This window comes from Triticum dicoccoides, chromosome 7B, assembly GCF_002162155.2.
Source record: "Triticum dicoccoides isolate Atlit2015 ecotype Zavitan chromosome 7B, WEW_v2.0, whole genome shotgun sequence".
NCBI lineage: Eukaryota > Viridiplantae > Streptophyta > Magnoliopsida > Poales > Poaceae > Triticum > Triticum dicoccoides.
In genome coordinates, this window is record NC_041393.1 from 456626285 (window position 1) to 456632292 (window position 6008).

Sequence of the window (6008 nt, forward strand, 5' to 3'; positions counted from 1 at the left end):
AAATACTAAGGACAAAAGGATTGGCTCAAGCTCAAAGCACAAGACTCTACATTTTCTATTTTAGTGATCCAAGATAACATTGAGTCTATAGGAAAAGCCAATACTATCAAGGAGGGATGAGGTGTTGGTTAATGGCATTCTTGCTCAAAATGCTTAGTGATATGCTCCAAATCCCTCAACTACTTTCTCATATCCACATATGACCTAAACCAAAAGTCAAACTCGGCCCCACCGATTCTATCTATCCGACGCCACCGAGTTCAGATGTCATAGCCACTGCCACAAACCCTAGGCAAATCGGTCTCACCGATAGGGATTTTGGTCTCACCGAGATGGGATTGTAATCTCTCTGTTTCCCTTTGTAACATTTCGGTCCAACCGAGATGAGCGATCGGTCCCACCGAGATTACAATGCAAACTCTCTGTTTCCCTTTCGTAATGTTTCGGTCCAACTGAGATGAGCAAATTAGTCCCACCGAGTTTGCCTGACCAACTCTCTGGTTAGCATATTACCAAAATTGGTCCCACCAAGTTTGAGTAATCGGTCTCACCGAGATTACGTTATGCCCTAACCCTAATCATATCAGTCCTACCGAGTTGCATGTTGGTCCCACCAAAAACCCTAACGGTCACATTATTTTCTAAATCGCTCTAACCGAGTTTGAGCATTCGGTCCCACCGAGATTGGCAAGTTGTGTGTAACGGTTAGATTTTGTGTGGAGGCTATATATACCCCTCTACCAACTCTTCATTCAGGGAGAGAGCCAACAGAACATGCCTACACTTCCAACATACATTTTCTGAGAGAGAACCACCTACACTTGTGTTGAGGTCAAGATATTCCATTCCTACCATATGAATCTTGATCTCTAGCCATCCCCAAGTTGCTTTCCACTCAAATATTCTTTCCACCAAATCCAAATCCTGTGAGAGAGAGTTGAGTGTTGGGGAGACTATCATTTGAAGCACAAGAGCAAGGAGTTCATCATCAACACACCATTTGTTACTTCTTGGAGAGTGGTGTCTCCTAGATTGGCTAGGTGTCACTTGGGAGCCTCCGACAAGATTGTGGAGTTGAACCAAGGTGTTCATCATCATAAACACACCATTTGTTACTTCTTGGAGAGTGGTGTCTCCTAGATTGGCTAGGTGTCACTTGGGAGCCTCCGACAAGATTGTGGAGTTGAACCAAGGTGTTTGTAAGGGCAAGGAGATCGCCTACTTCGTGAAGATCTACCCTAGTGAGGCAAGTCCTTCGTGGGCGACGACCATGGTGGGAAAGACAAGGTTGCTTCTTCGTGGACCCTTCGTGGGTGGAGCCCTCCGTGGACTCGCACAGCCGTTACCCTTCATGGGTTGAAGTCTCCATCAACGTGGATGTACGATAGCACCACCTATCGGAACCATGACAAAAACATCCGTGTCTCCTATTGCGTTTGCACTCTCCAAACCCTTCCCTTTACATTCTTGCAAGTTACATGCTTTACTTTCCACTGCTCATACACTCTTTGCATGCTTGCTTGAATTGTGTTAAGATTGCTTGACTTGTGCAAAGTTGCTAAAATCTGCCAAGAACTAAAATTGGGAAAGGGATAGATTTTTATTTGGTCAAGTAGTCTAATCACCCCCTCTAGACATACTTTCAATCCTACAAGTGGTATCAGAGCTTTGGTCTCCATTTGCTTTGATCTCCATAGCTTTTGATGGTCATAGCCTTGGTTTCACGACCTAGGAGAGTATGGCGTCTAGCGAGGGAAATTACCACCGTAGAGGTCCTTACTTTGATGGTACTAATTTTGCTAGTTGGAAGCGTAAGATGAAAATGCATATTCTTGGACATAACTGCGCTGTTTGGGCTATTGTGTGTATTGGCTTGCAAGGTGAATTCTTTGATGGGAGAGAACCAAACCGTGAAGCTACCGTGGAAGAGTTGAAGATGCTGCAGTACAATGCTCAAGCCTGTGATATCCTCTTCAACAGATTGTGCCCCGAAGAATTCAACAAAATCAGCCGACTTGAGAATGCAAAGGAAAATTGGGATACTTTGATTGATATGCACGAAGGTACCGACTCCGTCAAGGAATCCAAATTGGATGTGCTTCAAAGTCAGTTTGACAAGTTCAAAATGAAAGATGGAGAAGGTGTTGCTGAAAAGTACTCTAGGCTTGCTCTTATCACAAACGAGATTGCCTGCTTAGGAAGTGAAGAGATAACCGACAAATTCATCATCAAGAAGATCCTAAGAGCTTTGGACGGAAAATATGATACCGTGTGCACATTGATCCAAATGATGCCCAATTACAAAAATCTCAAGCCAACGGAAGTCATTGGAAGAATTGTTGCTCATGATATATCACTCAAGGATAAGGAGGAGCTCCACAACAAGTCAAGTGGTGCTTACAAAGCCTCATGTGAATCTCCCACATCATCAAGTGAGAAACAAACCTTCAATGAAGAATTGAGCCTAATGGTGAAGAACTTCAACAAGTTCTACAAGAGTAGAAGCAAGGAAAGAAGTTCCAAGTCAAGATCCTACAATGACAAAAGATCTTCTAGTCGTGAGCGTAATTGCTACAATTGTGGAAGACCCAGACACTATTCCAATGAGTGTACGGCACCCTACAAAAGAAGAGAAGATTCTCCAAAAAGAAGAAGTAGAAGAGAAGAATCACCATCAAGAGAGAGAAGGAGTAGAGATGATCGTTATGAATGAAGAACATTCCAGAGAAGCAAGGATTCAGAAAGGAAAGACAAGTCATCAAGGAGCTACAAAAAATGAAAACATCAAGCTCATGCTGGTGAATGGGTATCCGGCTCGGACTTCGACAATCACTCCGAGAGAAGCTATCACTCCGACTCCGAATATACTCAAGATGAAGGTGTTGCCGGTCTAGCACTTGTGTCTACCAACTCCTACGACATATTTGATTCACCAAATGAAGGACTTGGAAGATGCTTCATGGCTAAAGGCCCAAAGGTATCACACCCCGAGTATGTTGATTTCAATAGTGATGAAGATGACTTGTTAGGTGATGATGATTTACTTGTTGACAACTCTAGTGATGAATACTATGATGAAACGTCAATTAATCATGCTAATCAAGATAAAGCGAATGACAATGATAAGGAGAAGATTGAGCTCCTAACTAAAGAACTAAACACTCTTAAGTTAGCTCATGAAACTATCTTACAGGATCATCGAGAACTTTTAAGGACTCATGAGAAGTTACGCTTTGAAAAGCTCAACCTTGAGCAATAACATGAGTTTTTAAAAGCAATCAATGATGATCTTCGCAAGAAAAGTTCTTCTTACATTGCCAAGCATTTACTCTTATCTACTTACATGCCTCAAGTCAAGTCTAGTAACAAGAACAAGAAAGATTCTTCCTCTAGTAGTAACAATAATCATGCTAAATCCAATGTTGTTGCTTCTAGTAGTTCTCTTGATTCCACTAACGATTCTCTTAGCCAAGTTACACTTGAGCAATAAAATAGCTTATTGAAGGGAATTATAGAGAAAGGTGTTTACAAGAGCCTTGCCGGGAGTAAGCAATTCGAGGAAATTGTACGCAAGCAAGGAAGACACCGAAAGAACCAAGGTGTTGGTTTTGAATGAAAGTTCAATCCCAATGGAGTTGAGTGGGAAGAAGATCAATACCGCAAGACGAAGTTTGTTCCTCAACAAGAGAAGTATGATCCTACTTCTTTCAAAGGGACACGAGCTCAAGATGATCTTCTACCACAAGACCACAAGCAAAAAGGCAAGGATAAGATTCAAGAGGAGATTGATGCATTTGAGGAAGCTCCTAATGCCTTGGTCAAGTGGGTTCCCAATACTACATCAAGTTCTACTTCAACAAGTACAACTACAACTCCAAGGATTCCCATGAAGATGATGTGGATCCCGAAGAAGAAGAACTAGAGAGTTCTTGAGGGTGACTCCGCCAACATATTTCACTCTTATCATTTTGGCAAGGACAAGTGCAATCAACTTCCACATCTTGCACTAGTTCAAGGAGTCACAAACCCTCTTTTTGGTAAGACAAGGGACAAGGTAACATAATGCTTTCATAGACATCATCTTGTGTGTGTGCATCACTCTATGTCTATGGATATCCTTGTTTGTTCCTTGTGGGACTAACCCGTGTAGGTATTGAAAGTGCAACTCGCTCCAAAGGATTGCTCCAAATGATCTACATCAACATTGAGCATCCACATCTTCAACACCTACATGAAGTCATCATCGACAAAACCCAAGGTTAGTTCATCCCAGTTAGGGGGAATCTCACATCTAGGGGGAGCTTTACTCTAAGAATTGAGCTAAAGCAACTCTAACAGTGTTAACACAACAATGCTTTATGTAAAAGTGGTAACCCCACTTGTGCTTAAAACGATGAGTATGACCTATGATCAAATGTTCTCATTTGACTCCTAAGTCAATATACTCATATATAGATGAGCTAGTCATTGCCAATTGCTTGATAGAAGCTAGAATTGGTTGTGCATGCTTTGCCACATATTTCATTTGCTATTTAATTGTGTGAGCATGCTGGTTGCATAATTTACTCATTCAAGAACATCCACTTGTAGTTTTAATTGCTTGGCCTATTTTTCTTTTGCCAAGTGGATGGAAAAGAATGCCTAAGAACCTTCTCTAGCTATCTATGCTCTTCTTGTCTCAAACTCTATTCATGCTACATCACAAAGTTTGATCAAGTCAGATTTGAACCACTCTGTGTGAGGAGCACTCGGAGTCCCCGATTCGTCATAGACTTAAACTTCCAGAACCTCTTTGTACATTTCGGTCTGACTGATTCAACCATTTCGGTCATACCGAGGTCACTAAGTTGATCTAGGTTTTCAATCTCGGTGCAACCGATTTGAAATTTTCCGTCAGACCAAGTTGCAGTAACTGCTTGCAGGAATGCATCTCGGTGCCACCGAGTTGTTCCACTCGGTCACACCGATAGGGTCAGGCTATATATACCCACGAGCCAAAATTTGGAAACTTTTCCGAAACCCTTTGCCCGCGCATAGTCTGCTCTGCCTCCTAGGGTCTCCGGATCATCCTCCTCGTCGTCAGCGACCTCCCGCTGCTGGTCTCCACCGTTGTCAACGGGATTCTGCTCCGCCATTGTCGCCATAGCAAATCCATCGCCGAACTAGGGTATGGATTTGAACTTTGTGCTATTCCTAACTCCGATTCCTAGCACAAATCTTGCCACGTTTGCAATCACTCTATCCAGCGAAATCACTCCGTAGATTAGTTTTGGATTCAAAATTTAGGGTTAGGTTTTCGCCGAACTCATCTCGGACCGACCGAGTTGTAGAAATCGGTCTCACCGATTTGGCTCAGGCCATTGCTGTAACGCCCCGGATTCAATGCGCCAGGTGTCTTCCAGTTATTCGTCGTCGTTGCCATGTTATCTTCTTGCGTGTTGCTTTTTGCCATGTCATCATCTGCATTTCATCTGCATGTTATTCAAAACTTGCATCCTTTCGGGTTCCCCTCGTTTTTTCCGTTGTCCGTTCGGAGTCCAGACCTCTCGCGCGTGCCCGTTGCCCCTCTCCGACCTTGTTTCGTGAGCGGGTTAAAAACTTTCTCGGAATGGACCGAGATTTGCCGAGTGGCCTTGGTATAGCACCGGTAGACCGCCCGTCAAATTTTATTCCATTTGGAGGTCGTCTGATGCCCCAACGGTTAACCGCGTAGCCCGAAATCCCTCTCTCTTTGCAGCCTAGCCCCTCTTCACCACAGCCCATGAGCCCATCCAAACCCCTTCCATGCTCTCGGTCGTTCGATCACGATCGTGTGGGCGAAAACCTCTCCCAATTTGGACTCTTCTAGCTCCCTCTGCCTAAATATTTGCACCTCCCCCGAATTTTCGCGGATGAACCCTAGCCTTTCCCCTTCCTCCCACAGCCGGACACGTCCGCCGGCGCCGGACACGTCCGCGCCGGCCGCCGCAGCCTCTCCCGAGCCGCCACCTGTCCCCGTCGCGCCTCCC